Below are 22782 nucleotides of genomic sequence, written 5' to 3' on the forward strand. Positions count from 1 at the left end.
ATGTTCCACCTAGTCTCATAACATTCCTTTGTCAGCGCAGTCACACTTCAGCAAACACAAATGTGGAATTCACACTTTCAATTCATAATGTATAATATTTCTTACAATTATTGCAATCGGACATTTATATGTTTCCAGTATCGCTTGGTGGGCAATCACAAACACTTCACACTTGTCTGCATGGAGAGTGATGGATAACAGGATGAGGTGCACGCAGCGGGGCCAACTTTTGTTCAAGAATTTGTGTAAATAACCAAACTCATCGACTGGTTTAAAGAAAAAGTCAACACTACCAAAGTCTGGGTATGAAACGGCTGACAATATCTGGCATAGGACTGCGTTTGCTGCATCAAGTTTTGGCGGAGCTGTTCCTCGGAAAGGTTAAGCCAAACATGCTGATCAGGCTGCTGCTGCTGCTGCTACAATTATCATCAAAATCATCATCATTATGCAGTAGTAGTAGTAGTAGTAGTAGTTCAGTTGTTGTTGTTATTGTTGTTGTTGTTGTTGATGTTGTTGTTGGTGGTGGTGGTGGTGTTGCAGATTTAGTAATAGTAATAGTAGTAGTTGTAGTAGTTATAGTTGTTGTTGGTAGTGGTGGTGGTGGTGGTGTTGCAGATTTAGTAATAGTAATAGTAGTAGCTGTTGTAGTTAGTGTGGTGGTGGTCGTAGTAGTAGAAGTAGTAATAGTTGTTGTTGTTGTTTTTGTTGTTGTTGTAGCAGTAACAGTAGTTGCAGTGGCAGTAGCAGCATCACTATCATTATCATTATTCCTCTTCATCATCATAATTACCACCACCACCACCACCACCACCACCACCAGCGGCAGTACCACCACAGCCACCATTCCATTACGCTTTCCCTGGCCGGTGCGAGAAACACAGTAATTACAACACAAACCAGCGGGCGGGCCTCTAATTAATAAATGGTATGCGGCCCTCTGACGGCGAACCATCACATGTGTTTTCGCCGAACCCGATCTACACACGACCTCAACCGAACCGAACTCAACCGAACTCAACCTATCATTAGAGCCGGGATGAAAAAAAAAAAAAGAGAGAATGATCATGCCAATTATTATTATTATTACCAACTGAAGAAATTACATGACTCATTAACCTCCACCAACGCCGAAATTTTAATTGAACACCCAACACCTCGTTTTGTGTCGCCCCGTTTTGTATTGGTCCTTTTTATGTTGATGATCCCTGCGCAGGCTGCCAGTGAGAGCGTGTCCATGTATGGTATCTTCTTTTCCCTGGGCGTCTAGTGGTTGAAAGGTTGGGAGTTCGATGCCCATGGTTGTTACTTTGGCTACAGAAGTGACGTTCTCTTAACATTACCCCGTTATCGGTACTGTATATGTTTTACCATGGGACTGTATAACCTCTACTGTCTTCTTAGTGATTTGTATTTAGAATTTTGTCTTCCCTCCTCGAATTCCATCAAGTATATTGTGACGTAAAGGTTTCTTCTTTTTTTTTTTTCTTTTCTTTTATGCCATGTCTAAGGATTCGTCGTAGCTGGTGAGACGCCACCACCTCCTCCACTGTTCGCCGAAGGAGCGTTCATTATTCTACATCCCCTGCAGGATAATACAACTGAATGTTACACCCACTCCGCCTAGGCAAGAAATAGTACTGCGAGATAAAATAGCTCACGTTGCACCTCAAAAAAGATTACTGCGCGCGCACACACACACGCACACACACACACACACACACACACACACACACACACACACACACACCCCGCCACATTACCGCACATTAATTAGCCTCAAGTGCAATAATAACACCACATTTATATTTTTAATTATTTCACACCAAGAAAAGAAAAAGTTATACAAAAAACATCCCGTACTTCGAAAACCATACATTTTAGAAAACTTTCCCTCCTTCCTATATTTATGTTAAGTAGAATCTTTTCCATTTTAATTTTATTTCATTATTATTGGCATCATTATTGTACATTACTCAAAAGCGTCGTCTCATAGTGAAATATGGTAGTCCGTAGAAGTAAACCTTATTTTTTACTGACAAGAGTAAGTGAGGATATTTCTTCCTATTCTTGCTGTAATTTTAAAAAGGGAACTCTCCATCTTGAAAACATTAATAATTTATCATGTCGCCAGGACCACAAGTATCGGGAGTATAATAATTATTTATGAGGCACGAACTTTAGATTGTTATGCTAAAAATACACGAAGCAATCACTTCGAACGCTGGAGAGAGAGAGAGAGAGAGAGAGAGAGAGAGAGAGAGAGAGAGAGAGAGAGAGAGAGAGAGAGAGAGAGAGAGAGAGAGAGAGAGACAGACAGACAGACAGACAGACAGACAGACAGACAGACAGACAGACAGACAGACAGACAGACAGACAGACAGACAGAGCAAAAAGCATAGTAATAAAACACACATAAAAATCCACAACAGAGAACAAAAACGAAAACAAACATGAACAAAAAAACGAACACCACCCAATTAAAATCGAAAAGAAAAAAAAAAGGATAGGGAGAGAAAACAACCAAACCCGCCACGCCAACAACACGTACAATTACCTCACGGAATTATTTACTTTTCCTTTACTTCATTTATACTAGGGCACTGGTGACGTCGGTTTGCCCAGCGGAATACGTGGCAGTTAATGCATTTTCCAATCACTACACAATACTCATTTTCACCCGCACCAGATTAATTCGGTGGGGGAGGGTTAAAACTAAAACAATAGACGGATACGGAACACAGCAGCAACGCATCCGAACCGTCAGTGCCACCAATTAGCAATGCGGATGATACACACACACACACACACACACACACACACGACTCAACTCGACTCGACTCGATGCGGTCATTTCATTGGTATATTCTCTCTTACTTCGAGTCGTCTCAGCCTGTGAAGGTTTGAAGTGGTGAAGAGAATGTTTAAGGATTGTAGTGATGTGTTGCCTAGATGTTTAAAGGGAAGGTTATAAGAGAAGTTCGATAGGCAGAGAAGGAGAGGTAGGGAGACGGAGAAGAAAAAGAGATGGGTGAAATTTTAAAAGGAATGTTAGGAATGAAAAATAAAAAATAAGAAAAAGAGGAGCAGAGAGGGAGAGGTAGGGAGAAGGAGAGTAAAAGTAAGAAGTAGAGGTGAAGGTTTAAAAGCAGTGTTAGGGTAAAAAAAGAGAAAAGAAGATGGAGAAGGAAAGAAAAGGAATAAGACGATTATGAAAAGAAGAAATAGGGGTAGAAGTTTGAAAGAGTGGAAGAGGTTAAAGGAAAAAGAAGAAAAAAAGAGACGGAGGAGATAGAAAGGTCCAGAGGAAGATGAGGAAGAGGAGACAAAAGAGAAAGATCAAGAACAATAGGAAGAACAGAAGCCAAGCCAAAGATGGACATAAAAAGGTATTGTGCAAATTAATCAATATATACAAAAAAAAATCCGTTGTAAAAAGAAAAGAAACCAAGTAAAAATAACGACACTGGTAACAACAACAACAATAATAATAATAATAATAATAATAATAATAATAATAATAATAACAATAACAATAAATAGTAACACCAACAAAACCACACCAACAGCGGCAACATAAACGAAACACACAAGTACTCTAAAATCCCTCTTTATTCATCTATTTATGAGTCGCGTTACGTCCGACAAAGACTGAAAGGGTGAAGGGAGGAAGGGAATAAGAGGATGGCAAGTGAACCATAAAGGAAGAACACTGACGGTAAAAGACGAGGCAAGGCAAATAAAGGTACAAAAGAGAATACAAGTGGCAAGAAATGCAAATATCACGAAGGTAGTGGAGTCTTGTGGTTCAAGGAAAAGAGGGGGGAAAAATGCAACGGAGCATAATGACTGCGAAACCTGGAAGAGGAGGAGGAGGAGGAGGAGGAGGAGGAGGAGGAGGAGGAGGAGGAGGAGGAGGAGGAAATTAAAACGAAATGTGGAAAAGAATAAAAGTGAGAAAAAGAAAAAAAATATTAGTGGAAGGAGCAGTCAGTCTCTCTCTCTCTCTCTCTCTCTCTCTCTCTCTCTCTCTCTCTCTCTCTCTCTCTCTCTCTCTCTCTCTCTCTCTCTCATTATCAAACACACTTTCCTTACCACCCCTTCTCATCCTCCTCTCCCTTCTTCATCAACCCTCCTCTTCCTCTCGTATCTTTCTCCCTCTCCCGTTTTCTCTTTTCCCTTTCTTTTTATCCTCCCACTCCTCCTCCTACTCCTTCTCCTCTTCAAACACAAAAACTATGGCTGGAAAATGTCAATGGTTACGTGCTTCTGTATGACACACGGCCTCGCATCGTTATACCTCTTGATTCCAACCTTGTAAAGAACTAACACTATTGTAAATTTAATGAAAACGCTCCCCTGCCTGTAAAGTCGAGACGTGCCTCATATCCTTGTCTTGCTACGTGATGCAGAGAACATTTCCCCACGTATAATTTTGTGCATGAGAGAGAGAGAGAGAGAGAGAGAGAGAGAGAGAGAGAGAGAGAGAGAGAGAGAGAGAGAGAGAGAGAGAGAGAGAGAGAGAGAGAGAGAATGTCCTTACAGCTGAAGATACATGTCTCTATACGCTTCACGAACAGTTGTCAAATGGAGAAAAGAAATGTTACGGTTGTCTGTCATTAGGAGATAGGACGAGAGGCAAAGAGCACGTGTTTAAATAGGCCTACAACACCAAGCGAGTCTTGTGTCATGGGAACACTGATAGGAGACAGAAAAAGGGGAATAGGAAGGGGAGGAGAGCCGGCAGGTGTCAGCTGGGACTCGGACCTTAGAGAAACAGATAGAGGGTCACGAAGCACAAAGGAAACAATAATGAAGTGGTAGTAATAGAAATAAATGTAATAATTATAGAGACTGGTAAGGTCACGTAAACATACACACACACAATCACACACACACACACACACACACACACACACACTGAAAAGAACAAAAAAATTATACGATCTTGGAATAAAAAATAAAAAAATAGAAATATAAAATTGAAAAACAAATCCACTGCACCTCAATGCTCAAATAACTTCCAAACTAATATTTATTTTTGTGTGTGATTTACCATTTCCTTCAATCCAAACTAATATTTAAATCTTGTAATCTATTGACAGTCACCTTTCAAAACTTGCAAACTGACAGACTGTTTAAAAGTATCAGATTTGTTAGAACTGCACAGGAACACCAAACACAATGGAAGTGGGTAGAGAACTCTAATGAAATTCTGATCATGACTTTAGTGCATATTATTATCCTCTGTTTACTATAGATAACTCGAAAACAATGAAAAATTAATAACTCGTAAAGATAAGGTGAGAAACAATTCAGCATAACGCCAAATATCAGTAATACACTAAAATTTGCGAAGAAGGACAAAAGTTTAAAAGAATTGTGAAAGATAATAATAAATTTATGACCATAAAATATACAAGAGGCTTCATGGACAAAAGAGAGAGAGAGAGAGAGAGAGAGAGAGAGAGAGAGAGAGAGAGAGGAGAGAGAGAGAGAGAGAGAGAGAGAGAGAGAGAGAGAGAGAGGCGACGATGTTCTTTTTTTTTATTCACATTCAGGTTTCTCATTCGTACTTCAGACTGACTTATCTACATCTTACATCTCCTCCTCTTCCTCCTCATTCTTCTACGTCTCTTCCACCTCCCCTCTCCTCCTCCTCATGACCTTCACTCCCTCTCTCCTTCCTGCCTGACTATATAAATATTTTTTATCAGAAGACAGCATTCGTTAACCTTTATTCTCTCTCTCTCTCTCTCTCTCTCTCTCTCTCTCTCTCTCTCTCTCTCTCTCTCTCTCTCTCTCTCTCTCTCTCTCTCAGCTAACTAGGTAGCTAAGAGAAATTAACCATTGTGTGTGTGTGTGTGTGTGTGTGTGTGTGTGTGTGTGTGTGTGTGTGTGTGTGTGTGTGTGTGTGTGTGTGTGTGTGTGTGTGTGTGTGAATGAGTGTGAACGTGTGTGAATTTCCCCCAAAAATAGTTTAATCACTCTGTTTACATGAAGGAAAAACGATTCATTCCAACACTTTTCATTTTCAGCACATCACTTCGGAATATTCTGTACCAGCCATGAATGCACTTTCTATGATTATCGTGTGTGTGTGTGTGTGTGTGTGTGTGTGTGTGTGTGTGTGTGTGTGTGTGTGTGTGTGTGTGTGTGTGTGTGTGTGTGTGTGTGTGTGTGTGTGTGAAGACGACCAGTAATGTTTTAAGACACACACGCCCACTAGCAAAACTAGAGAAAATCCAACAAAAAAAAAAAAAAATCCCTTCACACTTGGTCCACTCTTGCCGCCGTCAGAAAGTGTGCATGGGTAAACAGGAACCTTTTAGAGTTGTATGTGAAAAATGTTCGTCACTGGTTAACCCTAAAAGCTCTTGGTCCAGGAACTCTTCGGACAATGCAAACCACTCTCACCTTTAGTTTTATTTTAGTGTTCTTCCGCGAGTTTTTCTTCTTTTTTTTTTATTGTAAGCGTGTGTACTTAGAGAGAGAGAGAGAGAGAGAGAGAGGAGAGAGAGAGAGAGAGGGAGAGAGAGAGAGAGAGAGAGAGAGAGAGAGAGAGAGAGAGAGAGAGAGAGGCAGGAGTTTGCTAACGAAATTTAATCGGGAAAATGAAGATAATAAGTGAGACGCAGAGAAAAAAAAAGAAAAATAATGAGAGACAGAGAGAGAGAGAGAGAGAGAGAGAGAGAGAGAGAGAGAGAGAGAGAGAGAGAGAGAGAGAGAGAGAGAGAGAGAGAGAGAGAGAACGAACTAGCAGAATCCACAAACTAGTCCACATGAAAAAAAACCTCACTAAATTATACCTTTCTCAAATGTCACCTGTCCTTCATCCCCCAGGTGTCTACGTTCCCAGCATTCCCACGTCAAGAAGATCCGTTAGATGTGTCCTGCTTTACTAGTCAGCGGCCGAGCGAGAAGTTAGGGGGTCAGTGGTGGGCCGCGTGTCTAATGGACAAGGTATGCAGGCGAGCTGAATTTCTCACCTGAGGCTGGAGGGCAGAGGTAAAGGGTTTATTTCGGTTGATTGGCTCATTTATCTTGACCACGATGGATCTACCGTGGCCAGGTGGCCGTGGCCGTGACAGGGTGTGGTGCGGGGAGGATGCTCACTTGCAGGCTACTCTGGTCTTGCCTTGGTCGGCCTGGGTTAGTCTTTGTTGGTTTGGGTTGCTTTGGGTTGGTCTGGGTTTGTCCACCATCAACCAGCTTCAGTGCGCCTGCAAACGCCACTCGATCTATGTAGCAATTCTGGTCATCCCTTAGGCTTAGGGTTCTGATGGTGACTGTGGTCTTGGTATCAACTAAGAGACATTAATAATTTTGTACTCTTCCGTAAACTTTTTCTAGGAGTTGTAGCGAAATTGGATCTGCATCGTGGTTAGTAAAGACATGCCGAGAAACAAATGGATGTAACACAGGATAATGCAGGATGGAATAGTACTTTTCTTTCTTTCTCTGTTACTAAAAGGACTGTGCAAACACTGGAAAACGTACAACTGCTTTATCGTGTGATTTTCCTGTGCCACTATTCCTACGTATCAGCTTACGAGTACAGTCAGAATATGAGACAACTGAATGGAGTTAGTGATGCAGCAACACCCGAAAGAAACAAATAGTGTCTCACTTACCCAAACGCTTCTGAACACTGCCGAAACTTTTAAGTAAACTAAAACCATTTCATTCTATATGCCTCTTAAATCACTAGCAAATAGTCTGCTTTATTTACTATAACATTTCTGAAGACGTCAATATGTCATATGAAATTAAAACTGCTTCACCCTACGTATTCTCCACATCATTAACAGGCTGTCGAAAACGTTCAACTAAAATTTCGAAATGCCAAACTAAACTAGAACTGTTTCACCCTCCATGTCTCTCGCATCACCATCCTCAGAGACACTGGCATGTCTCAACAATACCACGACTTTAACCGAAGATAAACATTGTGCTTTACTTATCTTAAAGCTTCTGAAGACTGTCAAAACGTCAAACTAAACTAAAACTACTTCATCTTACGTCTCTTCTCACATCACTAACCTCAGAGGACACTCCCAAGTCTTACTAATACCATGACTTTAACCCTTGCTGTTTCATGTAGCCTCTGTTTGAAGGAGCAACCCGACTACCACCCGACCTGAGACATACATTATGAGTCCTTGAGGAGACATACTTCATGCGGGCCGGCGGTGGTAAGTCGGTGTTAACATATCTGATTGCATTGACACAGGCATTACTCTTTGTGTATTACTGACATCAGCCTTCGCTCTCCATCACTCAGGTCACACAACCAACACGTTTCACAAGCTCGGTTCGCAAAATACTCTCATCCTTTGCATTAGCTCATGTCGGCGGTAGAAAATTAAAGGTTGAAGGGCTTCTATTATTTGACTTCTAGATCTTACTTCCCGTCAAAATGCTGCTCATGATACTGCCGCAGACTTACAAGTGACGGTTAATTCGGTGCAGCTCTGAATGGGAGTTAAATTCCTCTGCAGTAGATGCGTGTTTCGCGGAGATAGGCGTGTGTGTGTGTGTGTGTGTGTGTGTGTGTGTGTGTGTGTGTGTGTGTGTATGAGTGTGTGTGATGGTAACAAGGTTTATTGATCAGCACGTAGCCCAAAACACCTGGAATTTTATAAAAAGAAAACAGAAGTAGACGAAAATAACAAGCATTCATAAAAAAAAAGAGGAGCAAAAAAATAATAGGAAGATGAATAGGGTAATAAAAATATGAGAAAAATAAGCGTAATACATAACAGTAAAACTAATGATGGTGTGTGTTGTGTGTGTGTGTGTGTGTGTGTGTGTGTGTGTGTGTGTGTGTGTGTGTGTGTGTGTGTAGGTGTAGTTGTGGGTGCATGTATAAGCCAATGATACAACACACACACACATACACATACACACACACACACACACACACACACACACACACACAACCAACCCCGTAAAAAAACACACACGCAGTCAGAATGTTGAAATGCTTTATGAATTTTGTACATGTAGGCTTTTACGTGTATATTTCGGGCTGATTTATCCACTTGCATCAAAACGCGCGCGGTAGTGTCCAGGAATCGCCGCCACATAGCCTACACAATGCATCACGCAATCAGTATATACAGCCAGCCTTGCCCAGCCCAGCCCAGCCCAGCCCAGCACAACACAGCCCACACCGCTACAGTCAGTGATCAATTGCAACGCTTTCAGACCCATGGAGGCAGATAATATATATATATATATATATATATATATTTTTTTTGTGTGTGTGTGCTGAATGTACATCAATCTTGACACGCTAACACTGGACAAAATAAATGAAAATAAAAGATATATATTGCATGTACGTATGGTATAGACTTTTCTCGTTCGCTCTACTTCATCGTCACTGTAATAACGGGAGAGAGAGAGAGAGAGAGAGAGAGAGAGAGAGAGAGAGAGAGAGAGAGAGGAGAGAGAGGAGAGAGAGAGAGAGAGAGAGAGAGAGAGAGAGAGAGAGAGAGAGAGAGAGAGAGAGAAAATATCCCCGGAGATCTATTAGCTTTCTAACGAAGGTATCTGCTTATCTATTAACAATTACCAGTAAATTGAGAGAGAGAGAGAGAGAGAGAGAGAGAGAGAGAGAGAGAGAGAGAGAGAGAGACTGCACGTTCTTCCTCCTCTTAATCACATCTTCCTTCATTGCTTATCATTTCTATTTCATACCCATGTTCCTTCCTCCTCTCCTTCCTCTCCTGCTCTTTTCATCCTCTCCTTCCTCCTCTTCCTCAGCCCTTCATCCTTCTTCTCCTTTCCTCAAACCCAACACATTACCCAAAGATGCGGAGGAAAAATCTTTTACCTCCTCTTCCTTTTCTTGCATCCCCCTCTTATATTTCTCCTCTTCCTTTTCCTCTTCCTCTTACATTTTTTCTTATTCCTCAGATAATCGATTGTAATTCACCTTTTTTTTTTCCTTAATTAATCTCTGCCATTTAGTTTCATTTCCTTTTGTCTTCACTCTTTGTCTCTCGCGTCCATTTCTCTGGGTCTCTTTATCTACGTCTCCCTTCTTCCCTTTATGCATTTCTCCTCTCATCTCCTCTGCTCGCCTCTCTGTGTCCACTTCCCCCAAACAGGAGGGAATAATCTTGTGCTAGGAGAGGCTTGGCAATCACTGAAATTAATTAATGAATCTCCTCTAACCCTCAGCTTTGGAATTCGACTCATGAAGCTCCAGGGAGGATTCGAAACAGAGAGGCAAACCGTTTGAAGCAGTTTCTCAATTATTCTGTAAACTATCCTCGTAATTTCGCTAAAGTTCTAAACGTTTTGCTCTCTTTTATTTTTTTTCTTGTTTTCTTTTATTCAGTTGGCGTTATTGTTTCTGTTTCTATGACAATCATTCCACATTCGTAAATTTTATCAGAAAAAAATGGTTATTCAGATTTTCATGAGTGATTTTATTCATTACTTGATCTGACCTTTTAAAATGCGAAATATGTAAAGTCACGGTGAAATATGTAAAGTCACGGTACTTAACAAAGAACGGGATTTCAGAAAATATGAAACGTTGCACAGGCATATGAGAGAGAGAGAGAGAGAGAGAGAGAGAGAGAGAGAGAGAGAGAGAGAGAGAGAGAGAGAGAGAGAGAGAGAGAGAGAGAGAGAAACGGACGGACAGTGTGTGTGTGTGTGTGTGTGTGTGTGTGTGTGTGTGTGTGTGTGTGTGTGTGTGTGTGTGTGTGTGTGTGTGTGTGTGTGTGTGTGTGTGTGTGTGTGTGTGTGTGTGTGTGTGTGTGTGTGTGTGTGTGTGTGTGTGTGTGTGTGTGTGTGTGTAGCAACATTGTGTTGCTTTGCACTTGATTCTAGCTCTTGCTGTGTCTGTGCACGGATTGTGTGTTAAGTGGTAAACTGAATCTCTCTCTCTCTCTCTCTCTCTCTCTCTCTCTCTCTCTCTCTCTCTCTCTCTCTCTCTCTCTCTCTCTCTCTCTCTGCACTCGCGCACTCCATAATTAATAGGACAACCTACTGAATAAATAATGATTCCCTGGCCACCTAGTTTCTGACGCTCGACAATTACTTTCCAATCAGTGTGATATTTTCGCGAATCAGCTCTATGTTAAGGCTTCGTGTGCCTCCCCTTCACCTACACATAATCTCCTGACGGACTCCACTAACACGTAACCACTGCCTTATAAGCTCCTCTATTTGTACTATGACGCACTTCCTTTACCCAAAACCTTCTGAATGACTGATAACACATAACCATTGCCACTTTATAAGCTCCCCTATGTGTACCGTGATGCTCTTCCTTCACCAGAAACTTTGATTGACCGATGCGCAACCGCCGTCACCTTACAAGTTCCTCTATTTGCATCAGAAAACGTTAATCTTATAGAAAAAAAAATAATAATAAAGGAAGGGGAACATCGTAAGGGCCATTAAGACTAGTGTTACTTATTCATTCGTCTTAACATCCCTTCACTCCTACTGTCAAGTTGGCATTTTCTCCCTGGTCATCAATCATTCATTCATGTATTTTTTTTTTTTCAGAAATGACAAAGGCAAGCCAAAAGTAAATAAGAAGTATTAAAAGCCTGCTTAAAATGTCGCTCCCGAAAAAGAAACAGGAGGAAAACCAGGATAGTTAATCAATTTATTTTCCCTTGTCTTGATTTTTCTCTTATTTTTAAGCTTATTGGCTAAGAACAAAAACTATGCGAATCGCACTAAGAACGCCGCTCCCCGGAGAGTAAACAGTAAAATAAACAAGACAACCAGAAAAGTCAGCCAATTTACTTTGAGTAGTCTTGATACGCCTCTTTTTAATCTTACAGGCCACGGTCACACAAACAATAAAATAAATAAATAAAAAATCAACGACAAAAAACAGTAAGAGAGCCAGGATAGTCAGCCAATTTATTTTCTGATATGTCCTGATTCTCGTATCTTACCAGCTACTATCCTAATTTGTGGGGAGTTTTCATGTTTCTTTCCCCCTCCCTCTCTCTCTCCTCTTCTCTCTCTCTTTCCCCCTCCCTCTCTCTCTCCTCTTCTCTCTCTCTCTCTCTCTTTCTTCTTAAAGTTTACCGCTATATATTACAGGAGATAACACTGCTGTGATAATGTCGTGGAAGTTAAATGCCTTGTGTCCGCAAATTGGCGATTACCCCGCAGGATACGGTACTAATCTTGGGCGAGGAAGGAAAGTGAGCATCCGCCTCCCGACCCGCCAGGCCATATAATAATAAGTATCTAGATTAAATGGTTGGTCCATTATACAACCACGTTTAATGGTCGTGCAACCTGCCGCATTTACTTGTGTATTTAAATGTTTTACTCAATCTTACATTCTCTGATCTGTTGATAATCTTAAAAAGCACGATGTTGTTTGATTCTTAGCTCATTTGAGGATTTACAATTCAGAGGAAACGCAAAACTCAGTACTCGTAAGTGCAGAAGGTTACTCGACTTTTGACTACAACTGTATCTGGAACGACTGAATGGTTCATAGTGTCACAACGAGGATGTAATAAAGCGACAATAGAGGATGAGATTCTTCCACCACAACAACGAGATCATATAGCGCCGTAATGGTGTGAGGTATATAATAAGGGTGACGTAAGCAAAATTCTCAGAAATCCTAATGAGGATAAAATAAGAAATAATGACCTCAAGGTTAAAAAAGTTAGATTTAAAAAAAGAGATAGGGAGGGACTGGTTCGCAAATACACTGGTAGATGATGAGTGGGATGAAATCAGGTTGTTAGTGCCGAGTCATTAGGGAGCTTAAAAAAAACCGATCAAGCAAATTTATGGATGAGGAAAATAGATGAAAATATGGAAATACGTTTCATACAGGAACCGCCGTATGTAGGTCTGATGGCTCCTTGCAGCTTCCAATATTTTCTAGGTTCTTATGTAATTACAACGAGAAGGACACAGTACAGCAACAATCAAGCCACAGCGGAGGGAAACAGACATCATTACCCTCCCCCTGGCTACTGTTCACCTCGCATACTGGATAACCTTTGCCTGTCCCTGACTCTGACGGTGGAAAAAAAAAAAAAATGCATTATGAAAAATACGAGGCACGGATTCACTAAATACATTTTGATGCACCTTTTTTTATAATTCGGATTTTTTTTTTTCCAATTATTGATGGAAAAAGTTGGAGGCATTGTCTCCGGTATTATGATGCACGTATTTGCATTCATCAATGAGGCGAATCGCGCACGCAGGCACACACGCACTCAAGTACTCACCCCCACTCTCTCTCTCTCTCTCTCTCTCTCTCTCTCTCTCTCTCTCTCTCTCTCTCTCTCTCTCTCTCTCTCTAACTAATCAGCTCACTAATTAATTAAGTAACTAATTAACTCAATATAAAACAATAACTAACAGACTGAATGAATGAATGAATGAATGGTTGAATGACTAACTACAATTTACTAATCAAATTAACACGAGAGAGAGAGAGAGAGAGAGAGAGAGAGAGAGAGAGAGAGAGAGAGAGAGAGAGAGAGAGAGAGAGAATTATTCTACTTTTTTAGACCCAAATAACGCTCTACTGGCATTGCGTCGTCTGTTGTTGTTACTGTTGTTGCAGTAACTGTTGTTGTTGTTGTTGTTGTTGTTGTTGTTGTTGTTGTTGTTGTTGTTGTTGCTGTTAATGTTATCGTTGTTGTTGGTGGCGGCGGTGGTGGTGGTGGTGGCTGGTGTTTTTTTTTTTTTTATCGTTATTGTTGTTGTTGTGTTGTGGTGGCGTTGGTTTCAATTCCTGTTTTTCGTATATCGAGGCTCGTGGACGCCATTACCCTGCAGGCTGATGTGCCGCCGCTGCCAGCCAGACACGCGGCACCCTCACAGGTTTAACTCTTTCAGTACCGCGGCTTCAGAGTTCAGTTTTATTCTGGCCGTCAATAGAAAATTTTACGAGACACATTATAGTATTTTTTTGTAATGAAATGATTAAGGTTATCTCTACGTGGCTATTTATGTACTGCTAAAATGTCTGTATCTTCTTTTACTGACTGAATTTCCAAGTTATCTGTGGTAATGAATAGGTTACTTTACAATGACTCACAATCGAAGACAGTAAACATGATTAGACGATTTTGTGAAGAACTGCCATAATGAATACACAAAGAAAAAAAGAAAATAGGTATAATTTCCATTAGAGAAATTAATATTGAGAGATAAATGAAAAAACAAGTATCCAATTATGCTTCAGTGCAGTCGCCGGTGAATGCAGGGTTGATAAGAAGCATGTGGGTATGTTTGACCACTCGGCGATAACTTGAAAAATCTTCAGCATTGGGCAGCATTCCAATTTGGGTCATATAGACCACTACGTCCGGGCTGTGTGTGTGTGTGTGTGTGTGTGTGTGTGTGTGTGTGTGTGTGTGTGTGTGTGTGTGTGTGTGTGTGTGTGTGTGTGTCCGAGCTCTCACTGAATAATTAACACAAGACCTTCATGAATAAATAAAACATGCAATCTTCATATACTCTGTCTAAATGTGGAGGAAATTTTTATAAGATTCACTTGCCTATTTCCTGAAGCTTGACATGCACTCAATAACCAGTTTCAACGTTCATTTGTACAAAATCAGTCACGTCACTTTCGACTCAATTACGTACTCTGTACAGTTCCCTTTTTTGTTATATGCCGTCGGTGGAGTATATTGGCCCTGAAATGTGCGATATAGCTTTGCCCGCCTTAAAATTGCCTCTATTTTATTTACTTTACCAGTCCATCGTTTTACCTTTTTTTACTTTTATTTTTCTATTCCATCTGAAATTGCTTGTCTCTACGCTATGTCTCTGGACACTTTATAATTTATTCAACCTCTGGCTGAATGCCCTTCACTTACATCTCAATAAGTGCGTCCACCCTGCACTTTTGAGTCATCTGGTTGTCCAGCGCGCACCGATGAATTTTCTTCCATTCTTTTGATTTCACTTAACTTTTTTCTTTAGCAAGCCTTTATGGGATTTTCATGGCAAGTCGGTAGGTCCATAATTTTCATCCTTCTCTCTAATCACGTGGCATTACGTTCATTATCTTTTTTACACCTTGTTTGGCGGCCTTCGCTTTACCTCGAGGGCCTCATTGAAGCGTGTATTTATTGGTCTTCCCCTTATGGTCAGTAACCTTGAACACGTTGAAAGAAACACCAATAAAGGGCTTAACTTGGGGTGCCGCCGATGCTCCGTGACGCCCTCGCTCCTCTTACTGTCACGGTGTTTGCTAGTCGCTGACAGTCTCGAGGGGGTAAGTAACTGAAGCAAGGGAGACAAGGGACCACGAACGAGACACCGGAGCACCTGAGACGTAGTTCTGCAAATTACTGTATAAGAAAAAAGAGGTCGACGAGGATTTTGCACCACCTTGCACTCAACACGAAGTACGCTTACTGTGTACTTCAGCGGCGGTAAAACGAGGGTTTGTTACCATTATCTGCCCTCCACGACCTTCCTTTCCCAGCACGCCACCACGGCACTCAGCCAGCACGACCCGCAGCGGTGTCGTTGCTCTCCGTGATTCGCGGCCTGGGGGAGTTGTATATAAAGTGATTGGTATGATTACACCTGATGGAGGACCCTGAGGAGCCGCGGGGTCCTCGAGGGAAGTCTGCGAGGCGATGAGAACACAGCACGCGAGTAGGTGGTTAGCGGTGTCCCATTACCAAGTCTTGCTCCTGATCCATAGACCAGTGTCTTGAAATGCTCTCTCTCTCTCTCTCTCTCTCTCTCTCTCTCTCTCTCTCTCTCTCTCTCTCTCTCTCTCTCTCTCTCTCTCTCTCTCTCCATGACTATTTCCGAAGGTCAGAGAGATGATTAGCTGGGTACTAAAGAATGTTTCTCCTGATGATAACGTAGAAAGCATGTTAATCTGTCACTAGAACCGTAAGAACACCCTTCAGCTATGTAAAGCCTTTTTTAAAGAAGTCGAGGTGAGGACAGAGGCGTTTCAGAATATGGTTAATAGGATGGTATTCAAAAACGCTTTGTTCTTTCACCACCACTACTTTCAAAGGCCACGGAGATGATTAGTCGGTTTCTCAAGAGGATTTCTGTTAGTAATGTAGAAATCTAGTTAACCTCTCACTAAAACCGTAAAAACACCCGTAAAAAACCCGTGTAGCTTAGACTAGATCTGTTAAAAATAGTGAAGGCGCTGGCAATGTTTTAGAATATATTCCTATAGAGCAGTGGCACAGACGCGCTTGTAACTCCCTCCCTCACCTTCTTCAGTTCCCGACTCACCTCCTGCCCGCGTGGGAGATTAGGCAGCTACTCGAGCGTCCTCCTGGTCTTCCCTCCCGCCCCTCCACCCTCCCTCCGCCTCACGAGCGTGTTGGATCACCGGGAAAATGACCGTAAATTACCACGCGTGATTTGTATCCACCTCCCGTTTGCTTCCCCACGCAGATTTCAGCTCCCAAGGAAGGCATTCGTGTTGCAGCTTTACGTCCCGAAGTCTTGGCTGGAGAATCATTTAGCTTTCTAGGTAACGTAGCTGCGTCTTCCCTTCTTTCGTCCTTTCCTTGGTTACTTGTCTGGCTCTCTCTCTCTCTCTCTCTCTCTCTCTCTCTCTCTCTCTCTCTCTCTCTCTCTCTCTCTCTCTCTCTCTCTCTCCATACATCTCTCACCATTCTCATTTTTTTTTCTCTCTGCCTCACTAATTACCTTTACTTATTCCGATTAAATTCCATTCGCAAACCTCCTGACCCTTCTCTCTCTCTCTCTCTCTCTCTCTCTCTCTCTCTCTCTCTCTCTCTCTCTCTCTCTCTCTCTCTCTCTCTCTCTCTCTCTCTTTCACGAGCGCAATTTAGGTGCTTCCCCAAAATGCTGATATACGTACCTTGACGAGACCTCCACTATCCCCTCCTTTCCTACCCCCTAACCCTCCCCACCCTCCTACGAGTCTCCGTGGCCCGACCTGCCATGACCTTATCTAACTTATCACGCACATGACATTCTTTTTTTTTTTTTTTTCCAGCGTTAAACTTTCACATGCTGGGAGCTACGCCAAAGGAAGGAAGACTTTTCACGACAGGACAGAGCGATGTCATCCTGAATCTTTTTGGCTTTGATTTTCTGTCTTTTTTCTTTTTTGCTTTTCTGTGTTTATTTTATGCTTATTTTTCAACATTTTGCCGCCTTAGTTCGTCTAATTTCCGCAAGCGATGGTGGAAAATGCTGCATGTTTCATGAGCCTAATGACTGTCTGGCATGGATTTAAGCAACATCACTTTCTTTTGTCTGTCTAATGTCCGTGTCATCCTTTTGCCGTCTAATCTCAGTAAGCTCTAGTGAAAATACCGGATTTTCAAAGGTGTTTTCATGATTCTTGCCATAAGCGAACATGGATTCTGCAACATCACTGGGGAAAAAAAAATCATGAGAAACCTGATCTAATTCCGTCTGAAGCCTCTCAAAATGGTCTTAATGAGATCCCAGAATGTGTAAAAATACAAGGTTTTGAGAGTAAGCGTGGCTGCCTTATCACACATCCAGGGTGCAATTATTTTGGTATCAAAAAAGGTTCGCTTGACATAATATCGTTAACGCACGAATCTGTTGGTTTTTCGTGGCTCATTCAGGCTTTCACTGTCTCCATTATCCTTTCACGGGTGAGCGAGGCCGCAAAAGACACCTTTCAGCCCACTGACTGAGACACTAATTGAAGGAGTTTCGTCAAAAGAAACCGGAGATGACGTAAGGAAATTAACTAAATTAAAGTGAGATTCAATGAAAAGTCAATGCTATTCCCTCACACACACACACACACACACACACACACACACACATACCATTCCGTTGCTCAGTGGAAAGCGTCCTCGCCTACCATTTGAGGGGCCTAAGTTTGAATCCCGCTCAGGTCGGTAAGGATTTCTCACTGCGAGAGGGCTGTTTCTGCCCCTCTAGAGCAAAGGGATGAGGAGTGTGTTACGTGATGCCTTAGCCTCACCCGTAGGCGGCATAGTCAGCTCTGTATGAGGTCTGAGCTTCTTCAGGGAGGGGAACAGCTGACGGTCAGAGATTAAGACCAAGACTAGGGGGAATTACACACACACACACACACACACACACACACACACACACACCTATATTTTCCCGAGACACACACACACACACACACACACACACACACACGAATAAAAAATGAAATGTTGGTATATGTTCAGAGAGCATTTTCTTCTTTCCCTGCTTCCGCATCGAGGCTGCAATATTCTCCAGACTTCATTTATGCCTCACCATTCCCTGCGGGGCCACGCAGGGCTTCGACGGGGCTGAGAATTTAGTGAGAGGCGCGGCGGGGCGGACCATCCTTCTTCAGAACCGTGTATTTGCGAGAATTTAGATCGACACTAAACCAGCCGCCTTGCAAGCTCTCTCTCTCTCTCTCTCTCTCTCTCTCTCTCTCTCTCTCTCTCTCTCTCTCTCTCTCTCTCTCTCTCTCTTATACCTTCGCCTTCAAACTTTCTTTCGTCCCTGAAGCCTCTGTATCCCTCCTCCTCCACCTCTTCCTCCTCCTCCTCCTACTTCTCCTCTTCCTCCTTCCCCTTCCAGCTTCCATGTTCCTCCCTCCCGCCCCCTCCAGCCCCTCCATTCTACTTTATCTTACCCGCATCTCCCTCCCTCCTGCCGCCTTCTCCTCATCCTGCTTCCTTCTTATCCCTCTTTCTGTAGGATTTCCTGCCTCTTTTTCCTCCTCTTACTCTCTCCTTCTCCTCTCGTACTCCTCGACCTCCATATTGCTACTCTCTTCCACATTTCTCTTCCTCCTGCTCCTCCTCTCTCTTTGTCCTCCTTTTTCTTTCCTCCGAGTATAGGCTTGAAATATATACCATTTTTCTCCTCCTCCTCCTTTTCGTCATCTCCCTTCGCCACTTTTTATTCCTCTCTCTCTCTCTCTCTCTCTCTCTCTCTCTCTCTCTCTCTCTCTCTCTCTCTCTCTCTCTCTCTCTCTCACCTTCCGCGACTGCCTTTCAGTCTTCTGCAGCCTGTTCGCTACCTTTCCCTCCTCCTTCCCTTCCTGTTTCTTCTTTTTCTTTTATCTTCTTCCTCTTATCACCATCATCATCATCCTTCTTCTTGTTCTTCTTTTTCTTCTCCTTCCCCTCTTTCTTTCGTCTTGCGCTTCTCATGCTTCTCCTGTTTCTCCTTATCCTTCTCTTACTTCATCTTCTCCTCATTCTTCTTTTCCTCCTCTTCCTTCTCCCTTTCTTTTCTCTTGTTATTCTCTTGTTTTCTTTTACTCCTCCTTTTTCTTCCCTTCTTCTCCTCCTCTTCTTCTTCCATCTCCTCCGCCTCCTCCTCCACGCACCGTGCCTGCCTCGCCCACACGCAGCCACAAGGGATAGTGTCCGGAGTGATGGCTGGTCTCGTATGTAACAAAATTTGCAGCTTCCAGTGAAAAATTGCCGGAAACCAACGAACAACTCCCGCAATGCCTAGACGCGAACTGCTACTATAACTTCTTGGCGGTTTTTTTTTTTCGGTTCTCTTGTTACATTATTAAAGGACACGAGTATAAGTACGGAATGATACTACAGGAGATAAATTATTGTGGCTTTTTAGTTGTGGTTGTGATATTTTTTGTGCGGGGAATGAGAACAGAATCTTCAAAACTTTCTCTCTCTCTCTCTCTCTGGCAAAAAACTTAATTATATTGCCTTGTAAATATAAACACTTAATAAACTAACATTACATGAACAACCACAGCAACGTCAGCAACAACGCATCCTCACATTTTATTTCTGTACACTGATAAACTATAACTCCTCTACGTATAATAAAAAGAAAACCACTATAGGTAATCAGGAACACGAACAGTAATACCTTGTTTCCAGTTCACTACAATACCTGAGAGCTTACTGGTTTATTTCCTATGTGTCTTTCCTTTTCCCGAGCTGTAATGTAAATGAACCACGTAAGTAGCACAAATACACGATAAAAAAAAATATATATAAAAACATTGTGATAACACTAACAGCAACACAGTGTCTTCGCCTTAAGCTCCAAATTTATGGGTAACAATTTGTTTTCATTAATATAAATAAAAAAATACAAATAATTACAGACAAGATAAGCATTATACAAAAGAAAAACACGAAAACGACTTTAACACTAGCAGCAACACAGTGTCTTCGCTTAAACTCAAAATTTATAGGCAGCAATCTGTTTTTCTTTAATATAAGTAAAACAAATACAAATAACGTCAGAGACAAGACATGCGTTATACAAAGAAAGAAAACGAAAACGACTTAACAACAAGTGTCTTCAGTTTAAACTTCAAATACCAGGAAAGCTACTTTTTTCTATTTATTTCCCACTTATTTACTGCAAGAAATATAATGGTGAGTTTACATGACTCCTACCAGCCCCTCCCGTATCCTCCCACCACTCCCAGCCACTAACCGCCTCCCCCTCCCACCCATCCCCGCCTGGCCCTGCCCCGCGCCGCCACAGCCATTACCTGGATTGCTTCACAGCCTTCCTTACGCTCATTCCTCCGTTCGCTTCTCGTCCAGCCAGCGCTCCTCAGCACCACTTAACACCACTTCGCTGCCCTCACCCACTACCACCACCACCGCCGCCACCGCCGTCTCAAGCCTCCGAGCCCCTCCTGCCTCTACCCTCACAGCTTGTCCACTGCTAATCCCGTCCTCCTCCTCCTCCTCCTCCTCCTCCTCCTCCTCCTCCTCCTCCTCCTTCCTCCTCCTCCTCCTCCTTCCTCCTCTTCGTCGTCTCCTACCTTCTTCTACTTCTTGCTTTATTTTTGTTCTCTTTGTGTTTTTTTCTTTTCTTTCATTTATTTTTATCTAATTATCGACATCAACTCTTTTCGTTTTCGTATAAGAAGTCTATAATTAGTTTCTCTAAATCAATTCATGTTTTCACTGTTTTCCTCCTTGCTCCTGCTGCTTATCCTCCCTCTCCTCCTCCTCCTTCACTGTTTTCCTCCTTGCTCCTGCTGCTTATCCTCCCTCTCCTCCTCCTCCTCCTCCTCCTCCGCCTGCTTCTCACGCTCAGTCCATTACTCAAAAGGTTCAAAACATGGCAGAAAATCATTCAAACCGCACATTTCGACTCCCAAGGTCACTTAGAATTTCTTAGCTCACTGAAGCTTTAATAAAATCTGAAATGCACATTGTAGAATATTTTTAATAACAGACGGATAGAAAGGCAGACAGATAGACAGACTGACAAACAGGCAGGTAGTAAAACAGGCAGACAGACAGATACACAGGCAGGCAGAGACAGGCAGAAAGATAGACAGACAGGTAGATAGAGACATACAGGCACAGACAGACAAACAAATAAGTAAATACAAACACTGGCAAGCAACAAAAAAATAAAATAAATAAATAAATAAACATATATATATATGCACATATAAAACAAACCCCCGGAAAAAAAAACACGGCAAAATTTTATCTGTGCAGAAACAATAAAACAGCCAAACACACACACACACACACACACACACACACACACACACACACACACACACAAAGAATAAAAAGACACCACCACACAGTTCATTATTAAAAAAAAAAAAAAATCGAACATAAAAATCTCATGAAAGCGAAACAAAAGAAAACAAAGCGGAAAGAAAAAAACATCCATCACACCCAAACACAGCAATCACCATCACCAGTACCCGCAGAGAGAGAGAGAGAGAGAGAGAGAGAGAGAGAGAGAGAGAGAGAGAGAGAGAGAGAGAGAGAGAGAGGAGGGCGGAGAAGAGTATCAAATAAAAACTCACCTGCCTCTGTTTCCTTCCTGGGCAACGCTAGCGAGCAACACCAGTGAATAACGAGGCGCTTTTGGTGGAAAATTAATATTGCTACCCAAGTGTTCAAGGCTGGCCGACCGCGGGAGTTGCTGCGTGGGGACGGGATGTTTAGCAACGAGAGGCGGAGAGAGACGGGGTAAGACGGAGCTTGACTGGGCTTGGCAGGCGAAGGCAGGGATGCGAGGGAGGCTAAGCGAGGCAGGGCGAGAATACGGGAAGAGGCAATGCAAGCGTGGTTAGGAGAGCTGGAGGGAGGGAGAGAGGGAGGGCAGGAGGAAACATGGCAAGGTGGTAAAGGAGAAGCAGAAAAAGGAAGAGCCTCGATTTCGCAGTGGAGAGAGAGAGAGAGAGAGAGAGAGAGAGAGAGAGAGAGAGAGAGAGAGAGAGAGAGAGAGAGAGAGAGAGAGAGAGAGAGAGAGAGAGAATACAAAAGGAAGATTAAGTAATAGTTATCCATAAGATCACCATAAAAAAAATATAAAAACCGCACTATTAATCACATTTCTAGTCACATTTCACTCATTATCACAAAATCATTAATAATCTGGAAAAAAAAAAACATACACCAGCATACAAAATACACAAAACCCACAACAGAAAGATAGGAACTAAATAAATAAATAAATAAAAGGACTGAAAAAAAAAAAAAACACTGATCACGTACAAAATAATAGAGGAAAAAAAAATAGGATTATTGGACAAAATCAAACGAAAATCCTGGAATACGATTGGAAAAAATACACGTAAAACCAAAACAGACAACAGGAATAGAATAAATATATGTAAACCAATCGCTCCCTCTGGCGCACCTTTCAAAACCAAAACAATACTTAAAAACGAAAGCGATAAATAGGGAATGCAATCTATGTTTTCAGTTTGCATCCATGAATACGTAAAAAAAATGTATATATGGTTACCTATTTCTCTCTCTCTCTCTCTCTCTCTCTCTCTCTCTCTCTCTCTCTCTCTCTCTCTCTCTCTCTCTCTCTCTC

General features: G+C 42.1%; 1 long non-coding RNA gene across 1 annotated transcript in view; it reads right to left on the reverse strand.

Moving 5' to 3' along the window:
• Positions 1-912: 912 nt before the first annotated feature.
• The window catches only part of LOC135093335 (uncharacterized), a 102322-nt gene continuing 80452 nt past the window's right edge, over positions 913-22782 (reverse strand). Inside the window, exon 3 of the long non-coding RNA XR_010263310.1 lies at positions 913-1585. This is a non-coding gene — a long non-coding RNA (uncharacterized LOC135093335). The remainder of the gene's footprint in view (positions 1586-22782) is intronic.

Source organism: Scylla paramamosain, chromosome 42 (assembly GCF_035594125.1).
Source record: "Scylla paramamosain isolate STU-SP2022 chromosome 42, ASM3559412v1, whole genome shotgun sequence".
Lineage (NCBI taxonomy): Eukaryota > Metazoa > Arthropoda > Malacostraca > Decapoda > Portunidae > Scylla > Scylla paramamosain.